This window comes from Peromyscus leucopus, chromosome 23 (genome assembly GCF_004664715.2).
Source record: "Peromyscus leucopus breed LL Stock chromosome 23, UCI_PerLeu_2.1, whole genome shotgun sequence".
NCBI lineage: Eukaryota > Metazoa > Chordata > Mammalia > Rodentia > Cricetidae > Peromyscus > Peromyscus leucopus.
Window position 1 is genome coordinate 43,555,150 of NC_051082.1, and position 13,263 is coordinate 43,568,412.

Below are 13,263 nucleotides of genomic sequence, written 5' to 3' on the forward strand. Positions count from 1 at the left end.
TCTCCAGCCCATGTCAATAGTGTTTTAATTTGTGCATTTGCATTGATTTTGGTTTTTTTTCTAATTTTTAAACATGTTGAGGATATGATGAATGAGCACTTGTATATGTTGTATACAATATAGCCATTCAAGTCTCTTGCCTATTTTGTTCCGGGCTCTCTGGTTTTTCCTTTCCCTTTCAAAGTAATTGAAGGTAGGGCATGTAGCCCAGTCATGCAGGAGGCAGAGGCAGGTAGATCTCTGAGTTGGAAGCCAGCCTGGTCTACATTGTTCCAGAACAGCAAGGACTATGTAGAGAGAGACACTGTTTCAACCAAACCCAAAGAAAAGTAGTTGATCTATGTAATGAGATGTGGTTTCTCCTGATGTGTTATTTTTCTTTTTACCCTTGAATTATATAATCTAATGAATAGTCTTAATATCATTGTATTTTGAATACTTTTTAAAATAATGGTTTTGGGGCAAATTTGAAAAGAAGTCTTCCACATAGGAATTGTTTTATAGTTTTCCTTTATTTCTACACTCAATGAAAGTAAAGAAAGGTCACAACATCCTTTTTGCCACAAGTGTCCCTCATTGTCCCAATAGTTTTCATTTGAAAGGGAATAACTATTCTTCATTTAGTCTCAGAGTCTTCCTTCCCTCCCTCCTCCTTTTGTGTGTAAAAGGTAAGAATCTTTTACAGGTGTATATTCATTTAAATCTTTGCCAAGTTTGTGCAGATTGTTAAAGCTTCATAACATGCAATCATGTAACAAGGCTATCATCATTGGGCTCCATATATGGTGGTGATTTTAACTCACAATAGATATATATACAGTGCACTGTACCCTCTAGGTTTCTATGAGAATGATGTTAAAGATTATGTTAAAGTGCTTCTTTCATAGACTATTCATGCCATAAAACATATGTGTTTAATCTATATTTATTTGTTCCAATTAGAGTCTTAAAACTTTTTTAAATTTTTTTTTTATTTACCAGCTCCTCTTTTCAATGTTCTCAACCATCATTTGGCATTGTTGGTTATTTTTGTGATGTGCTCATTTTCAGTATAATTAATTTTTGCTGTTTAAACTGAATTATCTTTACTTCAGTTTTATAAAAATGTCTTATATAAATTATTAAGACTTAATGATTAGCTAATGAATTCTTTTTCCTCTTATTTCACTTATTGAAGACTGAGATGTTTGCCACTTTAGATGCATTCAAGTTTTACAAATTTAGTGAGATATACTTGGAATTATATTCTGTATATAGTATATATTTGTTCTATTTTTTGATATGCAGCATCCATAAAATTAGTGCCAGTCAAGAAAGTTAACACATCCATCACACTACTAGTAGCTTATTAGAATCCTTCATGCACCTTCCCCACTAGTTCAATTTTTGTAAGCCAAAAAGTAGGTTTGAATAATGATACAGTTATATAGATCAATGAAATAGCACAAAGGAACACATGATGTTATCAACTATTTCAAGAAATTGAAAGTTCACGGTAGTTTAGAAAACACTTTAATTTGTTTTTCAACGTCAGTATCGTTGTCTGTATTCTCCATAATGGTAATTACTGTTTTCCAGGTAATATTTTAAAGACATTCTGCTAAAATTTTGGGGGCATTTCTAATTTACCTGTAAGAATTGGTGGCTCATAGGTTATGCCTGACTAGATCTAACCAAACTTTACCACACTGGCTTGTAAGTTTACCTAGTCCTCAGTCAGTTCTTAGTTCCAATAACATAATATTGTTGTAGTTGTTCATCTGTTACTTTTATTTTGCCTTTGAGGACATTGCATTTGTATAATGGCTGCTTATACAATAATATCTCCTGGGTTTTAATTGATTCTGAATGTATCCCTCTATTTATTTGAATGCCTTTCCATGAATATGGATTCTTAAAAACTGCCTTCTGCTTAGTTACTCCTGATCCTCATGGTGTGTTCCTAAAGTATCACCAGCCATGGGAGGTCAATTCCCTGATCTGCTCCAAGGTAACAAAAAATAAATAAATAAATAAAAAATTCCTCAGAGTAGCTAAATTTTAGGAAAAAGTTCTTCTATCTGAGGGCTAGGCCTTTCTACCTGAGGGGAAAAGTAAGGAAACAGACACTTTCTAATGGGAGCTTTCTCTTACTTCATCTTAAAAGATGCTATCTGAGAATCTCTGTCTTCACACTACTACATAGTTTTTCACAGCTTCCTAATTAGCTCTACATAGTCTCTCCACTCAGCTCTGCCCAGTTCTTCTCAGTCAAAATCTGGACAATTATATGTTACACTTTCAGGGCCCAACCCATTCTCATAAACACAAGATAAGGCATATAGTTTCTCTTAGGCTAAGAAGGTCACATTACATTTCTTAAGTAAACTATGGAGACAGAGCCATTCTATAAACACATGAAATCACCTTTTTTTTTTTTTTTTTTTTTTTTGGTCTCTCAGGCTTGAAAACTCACATCAGTCTTAACCGTGGTGATGGCTTGGGTTTCAGCCAGAATCCTTGATGTAAAGCAGGCAGAAAGGCACAGTGCAGGAGACAGCCACCTACTAGAGAGGGTTCTAAATCTTAAGATATATTATTTTGTTCTGCATAAAGTTAGTTAAACCTTGAATTTTATAACATAAAAATGAGGTTAGAAATACATCCATAAGGTCAGTTATTAAGATAGGGAGTTTGTCTTATTTTTATTTTATTTTCTTATCTAAAAAAATTTTTATTCATTTTACATACCAACCAGATCCCCCTTTCATCCCTCCTCCCACTTTCCCCCAGCTTTATCCCCACTCCGACCTATCCTCATCCCCTACTCCAAAAGGGTAAGCACTCTCATGGGGAGTCAGCAAAGCTTGGTACATTCAGTTGAGGCAGGACTAAGTCCCTCCCCCCTGCATCAAGGCTGGGAAAGGCTTCGCACCATAGGTAATGGGCTCCAGAAAGTCAGCTCATGCACCAGATATATATAGTTCTTGGTCCCACTGCCAGGGGCCCTCAAACAGACCCAACTACACAAGTGTCTCCCGTATGGAGAGGGCCTAGTCTGGTCCCGTGCAGGTTCCACAGCTGTTGATCTAAAATTCCCGAGTTCCTTTGATCTTGGTTTAGTTGTCTCTGTAGATTTCCCCATCATGATTTTGACCCCACTTGCTCATATAATCCCTTTTCCTTCTCTTCGACTGTACTTCCACAGCTCAGGCTGTTGTGGATCTCTGCATCTGCTTCCATCACTTACTGGACAAAGGCTCTATGATGACAGGGTATTCACCAATCTAATTACTGGGGTAGGCCAGTTTATGTACCCTCTCCACTATTGCTTAGTAGTATAAGCTGGGGTCATCCTTGTGGATTCCTGGAAATTTTCCCGCACCAGTTTTTTTCCTAACCCCATGTTACCCTCTATTAAGATATCTCTTTCATTGCTCTCCCACTCCATCCCTCCAGCTTGACCATCCTGTTCTCTCATATTCTCATTCCCCAACCCCTCCCCTCTATTGGCCCCTTGCCCCCAGTTTACCCATGGAGATCTCATCTATTTCCCCTTCCCAAGGCAATCCATGTGTCCCTGTTAGGGTCCTCATTACCTAGCTTCTCTGGAGCTATGAGTTGTCGTCTGATTATCCTTTGCTTTATATCCAGTTTCCACTTATGAGTAAGTACATACCAAGATTGTCTTTCTGAGTCTGGGTTACCTCACTCAGGATATTTTCTAGTTCCATCCATTTGCCTACAAATTTCATGGTATTTTTTTTAACAGCTGAGTAGTACTCCATTGAGTATATGTACCACATTTTCTTTATCCATTCGTCAGTTGAGGGGCATCTAGGTTGTTTCCAGGTTCTGGCTATTATGAATAATGCTGATATGAACATAGTTGAGCATGTGTCCTTGTGGTAAGATTGAGCATTCCTTCGGTGTGTACCCCAGAATGGTATCATTGAGGTAGGTTGATTCCCAATTTTCTGAGTAGTTGCCATACTGATTTCCAAAGTGACTGTACAAATTTGCACTCTCACTAACAGTGGAGGAGTGTTCCCCTTGTTCCACATCCTTTCCAACATAAGTTGTCATCAACGCTTTTGATCTTAGCCGTTCTTCTATGATTTTGTTGAATATATTTTCTGTGCCTTTGAGCTGGTATTATTCTTCTATCCCTATTATTCTTAGGTTTGGTCTTTTCATGGTATCCCAGATTTCCTGAATATTTTATGTTACGACTTTGTTGGCCCTAATGTTTTCTTTCACTGATGAATCTATTTCCTCTATCATATCTTCAGTACCAGAGATTCTCTCTTCCATCTCTTGCATTTTGTTGGCTATACTTGCATCTGTAGTTCCTTTTTGTTTACTCAGATTTTTTCATTTCCAGCATTCCCTCAGTATGTGTCTTCTTTATTGCTTCTGTTTCAATTTTCAAGGCTTGACCTGTTTCCTTCACCTGTTTGATTGCTTTTTCTTGATTTTCCTGGCTTTTTAAAGGGGTTTATTGATTCTTCCATTTTTTGTTTGTCTTTTTCTTGATTACTTTAAGGGGATTTTTCATTTCCTCTTTAAAGGACTCTATTATCTTCATAAATTCTGTGCTTTGTTCATCTTAAAGTTATTATCAAAACATCTGATCTAACTTGAAGTTATTACAAGGCTTTATTTCAGCCAATGATGCCCACTATATCTTTTTATGTTAAGAGAATTAGGACCAGCCTGGGTCCTAGAGAATTCAGTTGTTCTTAACCATTAACCTGAGCTGTGATCTAAAGTAGCTCCTAAGATGGAACTCATAAGCCTTAGCTGTGAAACATATCCTTGTATATAGTTTATTCATCAAAGCTCTGTATTAGCTAATATTATTATCAGTTAGATGATATAGCTTAGGGGGAAAGTCATCTTCACAATAATTTGGAGATAAATATGCCCAGCAGAATGGGAGATTTCTGTGAGATAAACACATTACCTTACTGGCAGTGGGAAATTTCTCACACCCAATTGAAACATGCCAGATATCAGAGAAAGATAGCAACAGCAAACATATAAAGGCACAGCAGAAGCAAAAGACATTCTGAAGTCTGTGTTCTCAGTTGGGGTGTCTTGCCTAACCAAGAATTATCCATCAGGGGAATACCTCCAGGGGGGCTGCACCCTGAATCCCAGTCACCACCTGCTGTTCCACTGACATGGCTTCTGGCAGGGATCAGTGTCCTACTTTTTCTGGGTGTACAGAAGCCTTTCTATTTCCAAAATCTCTGGTGTCCAGAGGCAGCAATACCTAGCCACACATAGGAACTCTTGAATTTACCTCTTAATCTTTGGATTTGTGATCTGAAGGATGGCAGCAATCCTGTTCTGAAACAGGCTCCTTTTTCCTCCAGCTGATAGCCAAGATAGTTAGTCCTTGATGTAGAAAGTTGGGCTTTCTTAGTCAACATACCATAGCCTGAGGACTTTTATAATTTATTTCAGTTGTAGATGTTAGAAGGAGGTCATTTACATGTTTTAAGAGTATATAGTCCCAGGAAAACTCTGACAAAAGGGCAGGAGGTCAGCATTTAGAATCGCATCAAACAGGTTGGCAAATCTTTCAGACAACCTGGTGTAGTTATGTTGCTCTCTGTAACCTCCCCCTGGGTCTGTCCATAGAAAGGCGGAGATGAGTTGACTTACCAAGGCAAGTGTAAGGCTGAAGAATGCATTTTTTCAGATCTAAGACAGTATAGACCTGCAACAATCAGACTCGTGAGAATAAGAGGACAGAGGTTTCTTCACAGGCAGGAGAGGTATTTTCCTAGGTGACTGGCAGAGCACCAGGATGCCTATTTCTATAAGGCACGCAATATGAACTGTAATTTCCCCTTTTTTTCCCCCAGGGTAATTGGGTATTGTTTAATTTGAACAGGAGTAGCTGACCTGGTTAGTTGAACAATTTATAGGAACTTGGCATTGGGCCAGTCCTGAGGTTGGGGTTGGTTTTTAACCCATATTCCTGGGAATTTTTGTTGCAGAGTCCAACTGTATCTTGATTGGGGGCAGGGCTTTCAGCTAGAAGATACTCTTCTGACAAAAGGCAAGTCACCAATTTTTTGCTGAGTATCTTTAAGTCTATCTGCATCTCATCACCAGAGAAGGTGATGATGGCTTTCAGTTTAGGCAAGAGGTCTTTTCTGGCCCTCAATCAAGTTTCTGTTCTTAAACACCTTATGAGCTACCAGCACCATTTGGGACCTAGTTATACCTTTAATTTTGTTTTTAACTCTTATAACGTTTTTTTTTTTTTTTTTCTAATATCTGGTTCCAATTGGGTGACAAAAGAAGTCCTTCTAAAAAGAACCTAGTGAAAATTGTTGAAAGTCTCTTTGGTCAGTGTTGGGCAAAAGGGAAATCAGTGCAGTATTTTCCAGTAGCAATCCCCCTGCTGGGTCAGGGAAGTTTTTCATTTTTTTAAAAGATTATGGTGGGTTTTGAGTTTTCCGATTATGCAGATTGCTCTTTAAAAGGTGGCCATAAATCATGAAACAGGAAGGAGTGGAACTAACTTTTCTTCTTCCCTGGGACTGCTTGAGTGGGCTGGGGAGTGGGTATCCCAGGAAACTATTCCTCCCTCCCTCTGTACATTCTACTTAGAATACGGGGGTCTTGGATGAGAGGCTCAGCCCATCTACACAGGAACCAATCTGTCATTTGGAGACAAACTATGAAACAAACAAGCACTACAGGAGTGGGATAGGAGTTTTGTTTTTGTTTCTTTGGGTGACCTGGCAGAGCCAAAATGATTCAGGTCCCCAACAAGATACATAGATCTTAAGCCAGGGATTGGGGATGGGGAGGATTTACACTAAAAAAAGCTACTGGTCAATACTGGGAAGCAACTGGCAGACACACATAACAGAAAGACAAAGAGACTGCAAAGACAACCAGGGGTGGCTTCAATACATTCATACACCTGAACAGACAGGGAATCAACAGCAGTATCCAACCTCTGCTCTGTGTCCAAACAGAAGGCACCCTAACCAGATCTTCTTCCAGAGATGACAGACCAGGCAACTTTCTGATTGGTTTCCCTTTGGGATGGAGGTGTCAAGCTTCAAAGTATTGGCAAGCAATTTATCAAAGGGAGTTCAGTGGACCTGGAACATCTCAGATTGTGCAACCCCTAGAAGTTCCTTGACCAGCATACCCTTTAACACTCGAAAGTGCTCTGAAACCCCAGGTGTCTTGAGGTCTGATCTCTGGGGATCTTGGTGGAACCTCCAGAAATATTGTGGCCTCTATCAGAGAAGACTGCTTGGACATATGTTTAAAGCAATAGAAAGTACCATCCTGCTAGTGACTACACTGGGTATTCAGCCTTTCTCAGGGTGAGATTTTAAGTACAAATACCATATCCTGGTTTGACATATTTCATTAAACAAGACCAGTTAGCCAGAATCAGAGATACAGAAGCCACACAGCAAAGTTAGTACATTTAGATACTTTCCCAGAACTATATACACTTTGATGGATTAGGTCTTTGTTTTTTGTTTTCACAGGTGGTGCTGTCTATGTGCTCAGATTTATGGCCTGAATAGTATTTCCATCATGGAGTCATCTGTGCTAAGGTCTGGGGTCCTATTAAACACATAGCTACAATACAGTAATGTGAGAATAGAGAACACTATTAGACATGCTCTATACTGCCCAACAACCCCAGAACCCTGTTTACAGATTCCAGTATTAGTGAATATTGACAAAACATTTCTCCAGTGGTTCATTTTTCTCTCTTCTCTATCCATTTTTACTAAATTTAAATACTTCTTCACTTAATTTCATATTTTGAAATATTTGGTGTGCAATTGTCGTCTTTGTAAATATGTAATTCATGTTTTTCCATGTTTTGACATAAGATTCTTTTCTCTGGCTTTCTTGCTCTTCCATACTTTCTCTTTTTTTCTTTTTGTTTCTATTTTCCCTTTGCTTAATGTTTTTTCCATTATCCTAACAACTCTTTTTTTTTTACTTTGTGTTTTTTGAAGCTAAGATTTTTATTTTTTTCATATTTTGTTATTTTACAATACTATTCAGTTCTACATAACAGCCACAGATTCCCTTATTCTTTCCCTTCCTGCCCCCCTCACCTTTCCCCAACTGATCCCCCATTCCCACCACCTCCAGATCAAGGCCTCCCCCGAGGACTGAGATCGATCTGATAGACTCAGTCCAGGGAGCTCCAGTCTCCTCCTCCCAGATTGAGCCAAGCGTCCCTGTATAAGTCCCAGGTTTCAAACAGCTAACTCATGCAATGAGCCCAGGACCTGGTACCACTGCCTAGATGCCTCCCAAACAGATCAAGCCAATCAACTGTCTCCCCAATTCAGAGGGCCTGATCCAGTTGGGAGCCCCTCAGCCTTTGGTTCATAGTTCATGTGTTTCCATTCGTTTGGCTATTTGTCCCTGTGCTTTATCCAACCTTGGTTTCAACAATTCTCGCTCATATAAACCCTCCTCTTTCTCACTAATTAGACTCCCGGAGCTCCACCCGGGGCCTAGCCGTGGATGTCTGCATCCAGATTCCTCAGTCCTTGGATGGGGTTTCTGGCACAACTATTAGAGTGTTTGGCCATCCCATCACCAGAGTAGGTTGGTCCTGGCTGTCTCTCGGCCATTGCCAGCAGTCTTTTGTGGGGGTATATTTGCGGATTTCTGTGGGCCTCTTTAGCACTGTGTTTCTTCCTTTTCTCATGTGGTCTTCATTTACCATGGTCTCCTATTCCTTGTTCTCCCTCTCTGTTCTTGATCCAGCTGGGATCTCCTGCTCCCACAGGCTCTCTTTCCCTCGACACTTGCCCTTCATTACTCCCACTCATGTCCAGGCTGTTCATGTAGATCTCATCCATTTCTCCGTCATTGGGTGATCCCCGTGTCTTGGGGTCCTGTTTTCCAGGTAGCCTCACTGGTGATGTGAATAGCAGTCCAGTCATTCTTGTTCCACATCTAGTATCCTCCTATGAGTGAGTACATACCATATTTGTCTTTCTGAGTCTGGGTTACCTCACTCAGGATGATTTTTTCTAGATCCATCCATTTGCCTGCAAACCTCATGATGTCATTGTTTTTCTCTGCTGAGTAGTATTCCATTGTGTATATGTACCACATTTTATTTATCCATTCTTCAGGTGAAGGGCATCTAGGTTGTTTCTAGGTTCTGGCTATTATGAACAATGCTGATAGGAACATAGCAGAGCAAGTGCTCTTATGGTATGATTGAGCATTCCTTGGTTATATGCCCAAGAGAGGTATAGCTAGATTTTAGGAGAGATTGATTCCCAATTTTCTAAGAAAGCAACATAATTGATTTCCAATGTGGTTGTACAAGTTTGCATTTCCACCAACAGTGAAAGAGAGTTTCCCTTGCTCCACATCCTCTCCAGCATAAGAGGTCTTCAGTGTTTTTTATCTTAGCCATTCTGACAGGTGTAAGGTGGTATCTCAGAGTGGTTTTGATTTGCATTTCCCTGATGATTAGGCATGTTGAGCAATTCCTTAAATGTCTTTCAGTCATTTGAGTTTCCTCTGTTGAGAATTCTCTGTTTAGTTCTATAGCCCATTTCTTAATTGGGCTGTTGGTCTTTTTGATGTCTAATTTCTTGAGTTCTTTATATATTCTGGATATCAGTCCTCTGTCAGATGTGGGGTTGGTGAAGATCTTTTCCCATTCTGTAGGCTGTAGCTTTGCCTTGTTGGCCATATCCTTTGATCTAAAAAAGCTTCTCAGTATCAAGAGGTCCCATTGACTGACTGTTTCTCTCAGTGTCTGTGCTACTGGTGTTATATTTAGGAAGTGATCTCCTATGCCAATGCATTCAAGACTACTTCCTACTTTCTCTTCTAGCAGGTTCAGAGTAGCTGGATTTATGTTAAGGTCTTTGATCTACTTGGACTTAAGTTTTGTGCATGGTGACATATATGGATCTTTTTGCAGCCTTCTACACACTCATATTCAGTTATGCCCACACCATTTGTTGAAGATGCTTTCTTTTTTCCATTGTACACTTTTGGCTTCTTTGTCAAAAATTATATGTTCATAGGTATGCAGATTAATGTCAGGGTCTTCAATTCTATTCCATTGGTCCACATGTCAGTTTTTATGCCAGTACCAAGCTGTTCTTATTACTGTAGCTCTATAGTTGAGCTTGAGGTCAAGAATTGTGATGCCTCCAGAGGCTGTTTTATTGCACAGGATTCTTTTGGCTACTCTGGGTTTTTTTGTTTTTCCATATGAAGTTTAATATTATTCTTTCCAGGTCTGTGAAGAATTGTGTTGGTATTTTGATGGAGATTGTATTGCATCTGTAGATTAATTTTGGTAAGATTGCTATTTTTACTATGTTAATCCTGCCTATCCGTGAGCATGGGAGATCTTTCCATTTTCTGACATCTTCAATTTCTTTTTTCAGGGACTTAAAGTTCTTGTCATATAGGTCCTTTACTTGCTTAGTTAGTGTTACCCCCAAGGTATTTTATGTCATTTGTGGCTATTATAAAGGGTGATGTATCTCTGATTTCTTTCTCAGCCTGTTTGTCAATTGTATATAGGAGGGCTACTGATTTTTTTGAGTTGATCTTGTATCCGGCTATGCTGCTGAAGGTGTTTATAAGCTGTATCAATTCCTTGTTTGAATCTTTGAGGTCACTCAACTATACTATCATGTCATCTACAAATAGGGAGAGCTTGACTTCTTCCTTTCCAACTTGTATCCCCTTAATCTCCTTACGTTGTCTTATTGCTCTGGATAGAAGTCCAAGTACTATATTGAACAAGTATGGGGAGAGTGGACAGCCTTGCCTTGTTCCTGATTTTAGTGGAATAGCTTTGAGTTTCTCTCCATTTAATTTGATGTTGGCTGTTGGCTTGCTATAAATTGCCTTTATTATGTTTAGGTATGTTCCCTGTATTCTTGATCTCTCCAAGACCTTTATTATGAAGGGGTGTTGGATTTTGTCAAATGCCTTTTCAGGATCTAGTGAGATGATCGTGTGGTTTTTTTCTTTCAGTTTATTTATATGGTGTATTACATTGACGGACTTTCGTATGTTGAACCACCCTTGCATCCCTGGGATGAAGCCTACTTGATCATGGTGGATAATTGTTTTGAGGTGTTCTTGGAGTCTGTTTTCCAGTATTTTATTGAGTATTTTTTGCATCAATGTTCATGAGGGAGAACGGTCTGTAGCTCTCTTTTTTTGTTGCATCTTTGTTTGGTTTTGGATACAGGGTAATTGTAGCCTCATAGAAGGAGTTTGGTAAAGTTCCTTCTGTTTCTATTATGTGGAACAATTTAAAGAGTACTGGTATTAACTATTCTTTGAAGATCTGCTATAATTCTGTGCTGAAACCATCTGGTCCTGGGCTTTTTTTGTTGGGAGAGTTTTAATGATGGTTTCTATTTCCTTAGGGGTTATTGGACTATTTAAGTAGTTTATCTGGTCTTGATTTAACTTAGGTATGTGGTACCTATCCAGAAAATTATCCATTTCTTTTAGATTTTCCAGTTTTATGGAGTGGAGGTTTTTGAAGTTTGACCTGATGATTTTCTGGATTTCCTCATTGTCTGTTGTTTTGTCCCCCTTTTCATTTCTGATTTTGTTAATTTGGATGCTCTCTCTCTGCCTTTTGGTTAGCTTGCATAAGGGCTTGTCTATCTTGTTGATTTTGTTAAAGAACCAACTATTTTTTTCATTAATTCTTTGTATTGTTCTCTTTGTTTCTGTTTTATTGATTTCAGCTCTCAATTTTATTATTTCCTGGCATCTATTCTTCCTGGGTGACTTTGCTTCTTCTTGTTCTAGAGCTTTCAGGTGTGCTGTTAAGTGATTAGTGTGAGATTTCTCCAACTTCTTTATGTGGGCATTTAGTGCTATGAATTTCCCTCTTAGCACTGCTTTCACAGTGTCCCATAAGTTTGGTTATGTGGTATATTCATTTTCATTGATCTCTAGGAAGTCTTTAATTTCTTTGTTTATTTCTTCCTTAACCAATTGGTGATTCAGTTGAGCATTATTCAGTTTTCATGGGATTGTAGGTTTTCTGTAGTTTTTGTTGTTGTTGAAATCTAACTTTAAACCTTTGGTGGTCTGATAGAATGCAGGAGGTTATTCCAATTGTTTTGTATCTGTTAAGATTTGCTTTGTGGCCAATTATGTGGTTGATTTTAGAGAAATTTCCATGGGGTGCTGAGAAGAAGGTATATTCTTTTGTGTTAGGATTGAATGTTCTGTAGATATTGATTAAGTCCATTTGAGTCATAATATCATTAAGTCCTTTATTTCTCTGTTAATTTTTGATTTGGGAGATCTGTCCAGTGGTGAAAGTGGGGTGTTGAAGTCTCCCACTATTAATGTGTGGGGTTTTATATGTGATTTAAGTTTTAGTAATGTTTCTTTTACATATGTGGGTGCCCTTGTGTTTGGGGCATAAGTGTTCAGAATTGAAACTCCACTTGGTGGATCTTTCCTGTGATGAGTATGTAATGCCCTTCTCGATCTCTTTTGATTGATTTTAGTTTGAAGTCTATTTTGCTACACCCACTTGCTTCTTAAGACCATTTGATTGGAAGGTTTTTTCCAGCCTTTAATTCTTAGGTAGTGTCTCTCTTTGAATTTGAAGTGTTTCTTGTATGCAGCAGTATGATGGGTCCTGTTTTTGTATCCATTCTGTTAGCCTTAGTATGAGCACCTCACTGCTTTCACAGCCTATTTAGCAGTGTGCACATCTGTAGGGGTAAGCTTGTAGCCTATAGTTCTTAATCCCACGGTATGGTAGACCAAGTACAGAAAGAAAAAAAATGTGGATAATACAAAAATTGTTGACTATGTGCTTAGTATATCTATACTGCCATAATTGCTAAAAGAATAGGCTCACTTCTCATCACAGAGGGAGAGACATAAAAATATAATGACTCAAGCCTCTTTCCCCTTGACTTTAATCAGAATATCTGCATCTGAATAGGCCACTGTCCATGACTGCCTGTTGTGGCCATGTGACATACACAAGCTCACTCAGTGGGACCCCCAGCCTTCTTTGTATTTGACTGATCAGGATCATGTTCCAGTGGTCCCCTGATTAGAGTATTCTATGAATTGTGAATAAATGAAGTCCCTGTGTTCACAGATCTAGTGTGCCATGATGAAAGGAATACTGTAACAGAAAACTATCCCACTAGGTTAACACCAGCATCACAAGTCTCTCCTTTGAAAATGAATGTCAGTCTTTCAGAAACAGAGCTCTTTGCCCAGATGCCT